Source organism: Magallana gigas, chromosome 9, assembly GCF_963853765.1.
Source record: "Magallana gigas chromosome 9, xbMagGiga1.1, whole genome shotgun sequence".
NCBI classification, from domain to species: domain Eukaryota; kingdom Metazoa; phylum Mollusca; class Bivalvia; order Ostreida; family Ostreidae; genus Magallana; species Magallana gigas.
Window position 1 is genome coordinate 18800126 of NC_088861.1, and position 13687 is coordinate 18813812.

The 13687-nt window shown below is 30.5% G+C and overlaps 2 long non-coding RNA genes across 2 annotated transcripts; both read left to right on the plus strand.

The window, feature by feature from the left end:
• Positions 1-134: 134 nt before the first annotated feature.
• Positions 135-4484, plus strand: LOC136271668 (uncharacterized). The gene is made up of 4 exons (XR_010709608.1): positions 135-244; positions 1505-1630; positions 2137-2247; positions 3788-4484. It is a non-coding gene; the product is annotated as an uncharacterized lncRNA (long non-coding RNA).
• A 3589-nt stretch (positions 4485-8073) lies between these two features.
• Positions 8074-11778, plus strand: LOC105328245 (uncharacterized). Its single transcript, XR_010709782.1, has 5 exons — positions 8074-8378; positions 9389-9441; positions 10625-10750; positions 11096-11191; positions 11393-11778. It is a non-coding gene; the product is annotated as an uncharacterized lncRNA (long non-coding RNA).
• Positions 11779-13687: the final 1909 nt, after the last annotated feature.

Genomic DNA, 13687 nt, shown 5'->3' on the forward strand with positions numbered 1-13687 from the left:
CCTTTGAAATATAAAACTGATATTTAAAACTGTAATATTAAAAGTTATATTATAATTTCCTTATATTCCACTACGTGGATATTATATATATTAATAAAAAATGTATATATATAGTTTTCACAAATTTTGCATAGGTCAGAAATACACAACATCATGATTCTCGGACTGAATTTTATCCTACAGCTATTATTAATTGCTAACGTGGAAACGTATTTCATTGTAATGGGGCAAGCATTCGCTAAAGGTAAGTATATATAAGGTATTTTTTACAACATATTTTACATACGATTTCCTCAAGACACAGCTCTATATTTTGCAAACAAATATTCCCAGTTTCGTTACACGAAAAAGGAAGCATACAACTTTTTCTTGGTAGAATTGCAAATATTTATTATCAATTCTAATGTAAGAGACCAAAATCTTGTTTTTATTACACATTATCTTATCTTGTTATGTTTGTTTTAATTTTTCATATCTAATGGGACCGACACATGATATGTGTTCAATATTTTCAATTTGTATTTCCATTTCTAATGCTTAAAAAGATGATACTGGATACTGATATTTTTGACAATTTATCAAAATTTGGAAGTCAAGTTTAAAGGTAAACGTTAGATACAGAATTTAAAATCTTTGTTTTATTAACAAAGCTGGCCTCTTTTTACAGAGTATGTAAATGTTGCATTGGTATAAGTTTCAATTAAATGCTGCTCTCTTATGTTAATGATATAATTGATGTATACATTGAATCAGTTTATTTTATTTGCCACGAGAAATTAAAAAAAATTGTGACTTCATTACATTACAAAAACATTAGACCTGAGCTTTACAAAACAAATTCTTATATCTGTATCTCGCCTGTGACTTGACCTTTTACATTCAAACTTCAATTATTCAAAGTACAAGTTAACCATTTTGTATATAAAAAATAAAATTCTCGCCTCAAATTTTTCCGAGAACCCTTTAAAGGGGCATGGTCACAATTTTGATCGAAAATTATTTTCCCGTTTTAAATGTTTACAATGCTTTAGTGAGGCATTTTAATAGGCAACCAAAATTAAAGTGTCATTCCTTGAGTTAAAAGCGAGTTGCAGAGCTTACAATTTTTTGCAATGTAAACAAAGCGTTTGTTTACATTTTGAACGTTAAAGTGAAAAATTCAGTTTTAGACCGAAAATGAATGTGGTAAACGTTATGATCTGTTTATTCATGCTTGAATTGAATAAGAAAATGGAAACATCAGCCTGAAAAAGAACTTATACGGTATATTGAATTTATGTAAACAAAAAAAAAAAAGCAGGGCACGAGCCTTGTTTACATGACAAAGAATTATGTGTCCCGAATCTTCCTTATAACTTCACTACTGATTCTCCAATTTCATTTGGTTATTGGAAATGCATTCCTAAAGCATTGTACATAATGAAAACAGAAAAATAGAATTTGACCAAAATCGTGACCATGCCCCTTTAATACATGTAATTAAATTTCAAATTATATTACTCAGTGTGTATGACGGGATACTTTGGACTAAACTGTGATATCCCTTGCCGCTTTCCAAGCTATGGCGAAAGTTGTCAAAGTGAATGCGGGTGTGAGAAACAACAGTGCAACCATATTACGGGATGCGAAAGTATTGTTATAAATTAAATTCCATCTTCAACATTTATTAACAACTATTTCTCTATGATTAACGACAAAATGTTAGTATTATATACCTTTTCTAGTTCGTCGAAAATATTAAGGGTTTTTTTTATTGAACCAATAACAACATATCACAAATTTTACTTCAATGGATAACACAACGAAAAAATAATGTCTTCAACAGCAATACATTAGGCCGAAAACTGAAACATAATATTAATGGGGAGAAACAAACACAAAACTATTAAATTCAATCGAATAATAAGATCAGATAGTTTCTTTCAAACGGAAAATGGTACATTTAAACAAAATTTGTGAGGTAGTAAACACAAATTACAGTGATGAAGTTAAACTTTTTATTCTTCCTAATGTAGGGGAGTACAAATTTTATAATTTGTTAGCTTTCTTTATTGTTAAATGGAAACATTTTTATTCCTTTATTCCTGAATATGAAATTAACTTCATCAATTCATCACTTCCAAATACATCTTTTAGATGAAACCAAAACCACGTCTGATGAATCTAATTCAATGGTTACAAAAGTTTCAAGTACATTTGGATCTAATGTACTTTTTATACCGTATGAAATCGTAACTACAACACAAGGTAAGGAGTTCATTCACGTCTACGAGATAGTTAAGGGTAGTTCCAAACTTTGACGCTAATAAAAAAAATATTGAATTGCTGTTTATTTATTTCAATAGTTTTTATATGACCTCTTCATGATTAACACCATAAGAACAACTATTTATATACTAGTACTTTCGATAACAAATTGATTCAATATCAGAATAGATGCTGAATATTTTTCTTTCTTTATCACCCTTTTAGCTCACCTGAGCTGAACGTGGGCTTTTCTGATCACATAATGTCTGTCGTCCGTCCGTCTGTCTGTGTGTCTGTAAATTTATTTTTACATTTTCAACATATCCAGAAGTACTGAGCTAATTTTAACCAAACTTGGCACACAGCACCCTTAGACAAATGGAATTTAAAGTTGTGAAAATTGAGGACCACGTTTTTTTTCAAGGAAAGATAATTTAGAATTATGAAAAAACGCTTTTCTTAAGAACTATTTGTCAAGAAAAACTGAAACTTGGAAGCATCTTCAGGTAGTAAAGATTCAAAGTTGTTACAGTCATGACCCCTGGAGGTAGGGTGGGTCTTCAACAGGGGTCCAATTTTTACATAGGAACATATTGACTAAACTTTAAAGATCTTCTTCTCAGAAACTTATCAGCCAGGAAAGCTGACACTTATGTGGAACCATTCTCAGGTAGTTTAGATTCAAAGTTATGAAAATCATCACCCCGGGGGTAGGGTGGGACCCAGCGGGGGTCGAATGTACAGGAATTTATACAGTAAAACTTCAAAAATCTTCTTCTCAGAAGCTAATCAGTCGGGGAAACATGCGTGGAAGCATTTTCAGGTTGGGTAGTATCAAGTTGCAAATCATAATCCCAGGGGGTGGGATGGGGTCAAAACGTGGAGGGGGGGGGGGGGCAAAAATTTACATGAGAATATATTGAGAAAAATCTTTTAAAATCTTCTAAAAAACCACTGCCTAGAATCAACCTCAGATAATATAGATTCAGATTTGCTCCAATCAATAACTTGAGGAGCAGGGCGGGGCTACATTGAGGATCGAATTTTACTAAGGAAATCATTAAATCATTTACAAAAACTGAAATATTGTACATATAATAATACACACACACACACACACACACACACACACACACACACACACACACACACACACACACACACACACACACACACACACACACACACACACACACACACACACACACACACATACACACACACACACACACACACACACACACACACACACACACACACACACACACACACACACACACACACACACACACACACATATATATATATATATATATATATATATATATATATATATATAATATTAACATAAAATACCCAGGGGTAAATGGATTTTATCTTTATAGGATCTACACGTATTATACTGCATTGTCCCCCGGTGGGCAGATAGTTTGTATTATGACTTTATTAAGCTGATTTTATCATACTTTTTGTTCCTCAGGTGAGCGATGTGGCCCATGAGCCTCAGTTTATGATTAGTTTTCATTTGTTTTATCAACAGGACTTCAACACCACAAAACCATGTGGACTGGTCTAAATGTGACACATAAATTCATGTTAATTAGTATTTGTATAATTGGATTAACGATTTTTGTCATGACTGGTATGTATGTGATCTGCAACAAGAGGAGAAATACACTTATAAAATATTCATCGCAATTGAATCCTACACGAAAACTATCACCAAGAAATGTCACTTCTACTTTGTAAGCGATGTTTATTTCAGAGCATTTCAATTTTCCCAGGTTTTGGATACGGTTAAAATTTTACATTTATGGCACCATGTCCTTTTTTTGTAAAACACCAAATTTATTATCTGGTTACAACTTTATTGACCTATAACTAGTATAAGTCAAATCATGTTCATATTATTTAATGTTTTACCCAGATTAAGTAATATGTTGGAACAACTGAATTTTTTTTTAATTGTTTCATGGATCTTGATACTCAAAGAGACTTTGCATATAAACACATTTTGATATGTTTTATATTGGCAAACTCTCCTACTTCCGAATAAAACAGTTATTATCTTGTAGCGTATTTTCAGAAAGACTTTCTGAAAATTGATAAGGTTGAAAAGTAATGATACTCACTTTTTATACACTGTAAACATTTGTTGATGCTGTTATTATTTACTATAAAATAGATATAATTAGACTAATTTTTCTTGTAAGTTTGCCTCATTCATTTTTTTTAACATTCACTAAATTATTTACATAAAATAAGTTTGTCAACGGAAAAACTAATGCTAAACTTTTAAAGAAAAGTAGAACAGTAAAACAGTAGTGGACTGCTTATTAGCATTCCTATATAGCTTTTAGCGTTCCTTGCCTTTTAATTATGAAATTAGCTCATGGTGTTCAAAGTTTGAAATGAATGTCAATGTTTAATTTCTTTTAATATTCTGGTTACTTAGCACCTGTCACCTCATTTGTAGTAAAATGTTTGAATTTTTACAATATTAGCAAATTACACACCCCTCCCTAATTTGTTGCGTGGGGTATAATAATATATAGATAGTGTCACTAGACAATTATTGATGATGTGTGTGTAATGTTTTTTTTCAAAAACTATTAAACGCTTCTTTCTTCTAAACTTCAAATCTTTGTACAGTGTCATAAATCTAAGTAATACCATTTTCTTTTCATATCATTGTATATACTTGTTTCATTGAAAATTTAAGTTGTTGAATACTCAACGAATTATGATTTTATTTTAACCTTTTTAATATATTAACAGTAATATTCTCTACAAAGGATACACATTTTATTTAATGATAACAAACTGACATACTCGAAATGTTTTTATATTTGCATATAACGGTTGCTTTTGGCTGTGAAGCAATACTGACAAATTTATCAAACTTCCGCCAAGACTATCACGTATATTGAACGTATTATATTTGGTGTGCACGATATTTGGCAGAAAATAGTTTATGAAAAAGTTGGCGTGGATTTGAAATAACTTATTTTAAAATGTGACCATTCTAATTCATATATGCATGGCATTTAGCGATGTACTTCATTTATTATTATCATCATATTGACATATATAGTGCAAAATATACATGTAGTTTCCATGCACTGTACACTGTGTTAATAAAAGTGTTGTGCGTATAAATGCTATGTTAGAAATACTTTAAAAATGTTAGTAGAGTGATTATAAAACAACAGAAGGATATCTAAAACATGTATAATTAAAGGATGAGCCGGATATATATATTCGTGGACTTTATATACTACTCGTCTATGTTTTATATTCACGCTTGAACATCAATGTTTTGAGGGTCTTGCGGAATGCTCCGTGTGTTTCAAGCTTACAAATTCTAATGGTAAATCATTTCACAATTGGGCACCTAGAATGTTTATAGCTCTAGCGCTGTATTTATCAAATAACCTCTTCACTACCAGCGTGGATGGTAGACGCTCGAGTATGCTGGTGCTATAGAGGAATGAATTGACTTGTGGGTGGTTGTCAGCACATTGAACATAATATGTTGTTTTTCAGACAGCCAAATGAATGTAGTTGTTGAAGTACTGGCGTGATATGTTGTCTGTATTGTGTTTTTGTTAGGCAACGTGCAGCGCTGTTTTGAGCTACTTGTAACTGGTGAATCTGTCGATTGGTTATGCCAAGCAGGAGGTCATTGTAATAGTCAAGATGGGATATGACTGTTGCATTGATGACATTTGCACAAGCTTCTTGAGTGAGAGAGTGTTTCACCTTCGAGATTCTCCGGATGTTGAAGTACATCTTTCTGGCGAAAGAGCTGACTTGTTTCATCATTGATAAGGTAGCGTCTAGGACAGCACCAAGGGTTTTTTTTTTACATTAAGCTTAGGTTTTACTATTGCCTCGCCAATCTTAATGCCGACATCTCTCAGAAGGCACTGCTTTTGGGAACCAGCAGCCACCATTACCTCAGTTTTTGCGTCGTTTAGTTTGTGTTTATTCACAGTTATCCAAAATCGAACACTGCTGTTGTGTGTCATCTGCAAATCCATGGCAGTTAATGGCATACTCGTTTATAACTCTTCTGAGTGGTAGAAGGTACACCAGGAAGAGAAGAGGGTCGAGAACAAATCCTTAGGACACTCCCGAGGACAGTGGCACATCTGACGATACACTGTTATTGATTTTGTACTGCCTGGGTTCGGCCATTGAGATATGACTGCATTCATGAGATTTAGCGGAAGCCGCATTCCGCCAAAAGCGCTAAATATAATACACAGTCAATTATACATGTAGTATGTTTACAGAGTCTTATGCCGTCGTTTTATTTATTTACTATTCATAAAATGGATTTTATTCTAAATAAAATAATTTTGTAAGAGTTAATTTAAACTTTTCAATTAAAAACAGATATAAGGAGAATATATTTTAAAATAAATGATTTTAAAGTTCCGGGGGAAAAACTTTTATTTTGTAACATATGTTGAAACAAAAATAAAGATTTCTTTATTGTCCCATTACAGTGATATCTGATAAAATTTGATCAGGAGTTTTTTACACTGTTGTTTTTTTTTTTTTAATTCAATCAAAGTACTCAAATAGTCGTTTTATAAATCTTTATCTAACAACATGAAAAGTTTATTCTTTTTTTTCCTTGCATAAAAACACACCCTCATCATAATAATTTGATAGGTTAACAACTTAGGGTTTTTCGCAAATTAGCCACATTCCTTATGTTAAAATGTACATTAAAACAACAGAGCATATTTTATTCTTCAGTGCACGAATTATTTACATTTAAGCAAACTTATTGAGAGAGTAATATATTGGACGAAGTTTATGTATTTTTCCTAAACATTACGTGCAAATATCTGAACTGTAAACTTCCTATTTATACCGAGTTGATTGCTAGAAATATTGTCTAAATATAGAGTTTCCTCATGATTTTCAATATTATTATGATTTTTATCAAACAAGTTGCGTGGGTTTTTTTCCTTCCCAGGCCTTGGAATAATTTTGCTCATGAATTCCTATGGTGTTATCAGATATTGACATTCATTATCTTTCCCCTTATAATTGCATTGGATATTTGCGACGTTTAATTTCCTGTAAGCACAGTTTGCTTTTTATGGCGTATGAGCGCAAATATATAAAAGTCAGCACGTGTTTTGGATACATTTATTATTGTAAGATTAATTAAAATGTTAATACTTACATAACCAATCTGATATGTAATTATGAACTAAAAATCGTTAAATCATAGCTATTCGTTTATAAAGAAAAAAGTTTTTGGCACTCCCTATAAAGTCGCGAAAGGGATATAAAAATGTAAATACACAATATGCGTGTATTATTGTATCTATACTACTAAGTTGATTAATGTATGCACCTACACATACGCATCAACCTTTAAGATTAGGGGCAATATTAAGAAAATTGAATGAAATGTTAAAAACTTAGGATTTTCAAAAATATTTTAACTTTTCAGAATAATGTTCGTAACACAAAAATAACATATATAGGGGATCAAGTTTGCTAAAATAGAAATGATTTTATTTATGAATGAATATTGCTCTAAACATGTATACGAGTTTGCTGCACTGTGAGATTCATAACGATTATCGCAAACCAATATTAATCACGATATCATGTATTACACAATGTCAACAAAAATAGTTTGAAAGTATTTTTTTAATGAAATAAAAAGAATCAATTTTCTTTATACACGTACATTTTCTTTTGAGTTTTTGGTAATGTATATCCGTCTTTTGCAAATCCTTGTGCATTTTTAAACGCAACGAACAAAAAGTTTTCAAAAAAGGTTTTTAACTTGTACAGCTGTTTTGTTACTTCATCGGAGCAGATAGTGAGTGTGTATTTTTTACATTTAGTTGTAAACCAGGATTATGATTAATTAGCTTTATGTTAAACTGTTATGTAACTCACATTTGTTCACTAATTATACAGAAACACGGAAGTAAACAAAAAGAATTTTAATGCATATTATAAAAAGCTTCAGCCTACGTACTATTGATCATACATTTTTAAAAAAGCAAAATGCCTTGGACGTTAACTATCGATTTGATTTTAATATTTTACATGGAAATACAGTCGACTTTAATGGAAAATTCAGCTTGCAGGTAGTGAGAAATAGGAATTTCTTTTTTTGCCAAATTTATATTACCTGAAGAACTATAATTTATGGTGGCATATATCTGCCCCTTGTGTGCAAGTTATTTTTCTATTAATGATGTCGACATGCAAGATAAAGATGTTGACATGCGAGATAGTTATGTCAACATGCAATATGACTATGTTGACATGCAAGAAAACTGCAATCAGATTAGAGTTATAAAAAATCTCAAATATCGCCAACCATTGACATCAAAGATGTTAGATACGTTATCTATTGATGTCAACATGCAACTTATCTAGTATGTTAACACTTCTTTTTGTCGACATGCAACTTAGTTATGTTAACATGCAAGATAAATATGTTGACATGCAACATATTTATGTCGACATACAACTTAGTTATGTTGACATACAACTTATAAGTTGCATGTCAACAAATTTATCTCGCATGTACACATAACTAAGTTGCATGTCAACATATTTATCTCGCATGTCAACATACGTAAGTTGCATTTTGACATAATTAAGTTGCATGTCGACATAAATAAGTTGCAAGTTGACATAAAAAAGTTGCATGTCAGCATATTTATCTTGCATGTTAACATAAATAAGTTGTTTGTCGACATAGAAAGGTATGGAGAAGGCTTACATAGGCATTGCCTGCTGCCTAATCCATTTATGTAAATTAATTATATTTGCATAATAAAAATTGTTCCAATCAAATCATAGAAAGGTAGAATTTAGCATCTTGGATGCCACAGGTGGGCGATATTTGAGATTTTGTATAATTCTTATCTGATTGCAATTTTCTTGCATGTCAACATAGTCATATTGCATGTTGACATAACTATCTCGCATGTCGACATATTTGATTCAAAAATAACTTGCACACAAGGGGCAGAGATATGCCACCATAATAAGTTTAAAAACCTTGATGTTGAATAAATCAATGTGTGTTTTATTAATCTGTGTGTAAAAAAAACAACATAGAATACACTTTGGTATTCTATTTTAGATATCCAATGTCATGTGCGGAATTTTCAGATGATCAAAAAAGTAGCTGTAAAGGTAGGTACAAAAGCAAAGTTCAAACGTTTTGAAAATATAATATATTACATCTGTTTTATTTTACACACATTTTTCTTTTCTAATAACTTTTTTTTATTATTTTAACTTTTCTATTTAATACTTTGTGAAAATGTTGAGATTTTCTATGTTTGAATTCATAAATAGACAGTTTGCGCAATGTTTTATAAAGGTATATTGAATAACGTTCTTTGACTTTTATTGGAAGATAAATGCGGTTGATCATGTTATCCAATCCAATAAAGCCAGAAGGACTATGAGAGAATTTATTACCGAGACCGTGATGATCTCAAAAAAGTCCAAGAATGATTCCTTTTTACATACATTTACATTTACTTTTATTTATAGTAGTAAACCTGAAATGATCAAAATTTTACTTTACTTTTATCATGAACCTCTCGCTTGTGCCTACACAAAATACATGTACGTCATTTTACACCTGTCCAAATTTCTAATAATGCAGACCGTGTATCACTGCATGGCGTAAAGCAACCACGGGATTGGTCTCAATTCGCCCATTTCAGGTTATGTGCCAATAATGAATTTATTGTGCAAGACAAACATCAATTTTTTTTTAGTTCTACATTTGTATCACACAGACATCAAAATATAAATAATCAAGAACCTTGATTAATGTTTAATATTATGCAAACAGAAATGTAAATAATCAAGAAATATTTTACATTATAAAATAAAGATAAAAGCAAACAATTACTTGACGTTGAAGAGGGTTAAAATTTTAAGAGAGATTACAAGATATGGTTTGAAATGTGTAGCCCATATGATAATCTTTCTTAATTATATGACATTGTTCATATATTTTTTAAACACACCTGGTCTTTTTAACAAGCATTTGACTCAGTGAAAATTGTTTGAGTGTATATTTCATTTATTTATTATAGTTACGAAGCAACTATATGATTGTGTTATATTGTTTAAAGTCATTGTTTTAATAAGTAATGTAAAGTTTTTCTAACTCTTTATTTAAAAATACCTCTATACAACTGCATTTTGATAATATTTATAGTTTTGCCCAAAAGATAGATTATTTTATTTATCACAATTATGCAAATTAAATATAAATCATGATAGGTATCTCCCTCCTAGCTAGTATTAGTAATCGTTAATATTCTCTTTTTTTGTCTTCGATTTGTCTTTTATTTAGCGTGTACACCTGGATGCATTGGACCAAACTGTACTATTATCTGCCTTTATCCAGGTTACGGTGTGAGATGCCAGTCCGAATGTAAATGTGTTGAAGAGCAGTGTAATCCAATTACAGGATGCGGAAGTATACGTTTTATTTATTTCAATTTAAATTCTTTCGGAAAAAATGTAAGAGAAGATATTGATTGTATAAAATAAAAGTTGCAATTGTCTTTGACATTTTTTTTAATTTGGGGTGGGAGGAGGTCATAAATAAATTCATCCAAAAATTGAATTTTAAACTGTTAATATTAAAAAATGTTAGGAGTAAGGACTTAAAAAGCATTAAGAAAGTTGAAAGTAATCATTATTCATATCAGCAGTTATGTTTTCTTACCTTTTATTGATTCTTTGATATTTAATATGGTCACAACCGTTAAATAATGCTGCATAAAACAATTATAATAATACAAATAATGTTAATGTTTAGGTGTAAATGTCACTACCACTGATATGTATAAGCAAGATTTTACTAATGTGTCCACATTGAAAATCCTTTATGTTCCATACGTAACTACAAATGAAGGTAACGTTTTTTGTATAAGTAAATGTATGATAACTTTCATATATTTCTTTTCAACAACGTAAATACTTATAAGCAACTCATTTGTATCGTCATATGCTAAAGAGAAATAAGCCTATTTAATTACTTGTATTTTTATTTTCCATATCGATACACTCCAAATATAAAATATTACATTGTCATTTGTCATATTGTCATTTACAGAAATTCTTTACCATAAATCTACATGGACAGGTCTGAACTCGGCAAACAAATTTATGTTAATCAGCACTTGTATAATCGGGACTATATTCTTGGTGGTGCTTGGTATTTACATCATATGTTACGTGAAACAAACTGTTAGAGGACAGAACAATACATGGAAATGGAGACGAATAAATGCCAGGAATATCACTTCTACATTCTATTGAATTAACATTTATATGGTTATGTACTTGAGTTATGTATCTTAAAAGACATGTCTAACTTATTTCAATATGCATGTTTGATTGCGGTTACAGACCTTTTAAGCAGACATTTGCATTCTAATACTGCTTTAGTTTAATATTCTTTTTTGCTTCAGTATGTAGAATGAATACATATGTATTCTTATAATTATATTATTAAATTCAGTTTTGTAAAGAAAATGCATTACATAATGCGGTATCCGTAATAGGGGTATTTTTATGCATGAAAATGTAAATACATTCATGTGATTAAACAAATTATTCTAGTAGTATTTTTTTCATAATTTTTAAACAATTTAAAAAGGTAATTTTTCATGACGCTTCACATATTTTTGAACACACTAAAGGCTGCTTTATTCACCTCATTCACAGTAGATGTATAACTTAATGATGATTTTAAAAGCTCGCCTGAGCTAAGAACCCCAAAAGAGTTTTTCTGATCACTTTTTTCGGCGTCTGTCTATAAATATTTTTAATTTTTGAATTCTTTAATGTTTTTCAAAACCATTCGACCAAATTCAACCAAACTTCACACAAAGCATCTTGGGGTAAAGGAAATTATACATTTGTTAAAATTTACGGCCACTTATTCCGAAAAGGGAAGAAAATTAAGAATTAGTTTTTAAAATTTCAGCATTTTTAAAAAATCCTTTGCTAAAGATTCATTTGGCTTCAAAAAATGAAACCTTGCTGGAACCAGTTCAACGTAGTGTAGATTTCAAGAGGTTTCAAATCATGATTCTCGCGAATATTATGGGCCCCAATGTAGTGTTTAGATTTTACGTATTAAAAAAATATAGTTCTGGAGAGGGCTCAACAATTGATGAAGGAATAACTTTGAATTTTTTTAAATCTACTAAAACACCGCATTGCTACAGCATGTGATATAATTATGCAATCATCCTCTTTAAGTGTAGCTACCAAAATGTTTCAACAGTGACCTCTGAACCATTACTGGACCCAAGAATGTGCTAATAGTTAACTATGTGAACAAAGTTTAGAATCGTCCAAACAATGACTTATGCTAATACTGGTGTATCAGTGGAAATTAAAAAAGTAAAGGAATATATATTGAAAAAAAATTGTAAAATTGTAAAATAAAACAAAACATTCTTTTAAGAAATGCTTTGCTACAATTTGTAAAAGCATGAATATGTATTTTCAAAACAACAATCAATCAAACAAGAGGGGATCAAAAATTAGGTTAAGAATAAACGGAGACAATTTTGATAATCTTCCACTAAGTTTCCAGATATTAGGTATTTGATTTATCAAAGCTGGTTTTATCAGATTTTTGGCAAATGTTGCTCAGTTGAGCAATGTGCTCCCTGGGCCTCGTGTTTATATTTTTACAGGATGAACGTTTTGTTTCGCTTTTTGACACTTTTTATAAATTCATGATTTAACGTTTATAAATGAAAAGCATACAAGAATTTATGATTTGTTTTATCAATGTAATGCATTTCTGGACCAATCGGTCTTTTTCAGAACAAATTGCATTTTTACATTGTCCTCTATTTATTTTTATGTCATTTGTACTACCAGTTTCTGTATATCTTTAAACCATGTCTTTCAAATAGAAGAGTGTGTGAAATTCTTCACTAATTAATTTGGACATTAAGGAATTTTTAAAAATCGTAGAAAATGGACTGGAAAGAAAAAAAACTAAAACGGGTTATAAAATATTTGCTTCGTAAAAAATGTTGTCTATCATCTGCTCTTATCTTTCAATACCATTACAAAGCAATGATATCATAAAAAAGTTACTTCCTGAAGTAGGTTGTTCTGTACTTCAATTTTAAGAGCTTTCAAGTAAATCTCATTTAGCATCATACATGCAAACATGTATTGCACAATTTCACGGAAATACGTTTCCTAAATATAAAAAGTGCACGTATATCAATATGCAAATGATTATTAATTGATCATTTTTTCATTAATTAGTGAAAAGTGCCTAGATTTGATAAAAATTTATTCCTAAGCAATTTAACAAAATTATGTACCTACTGCATACAGGATAATTTTCACTCCGTGTTGTTTTCGCCCATCTACA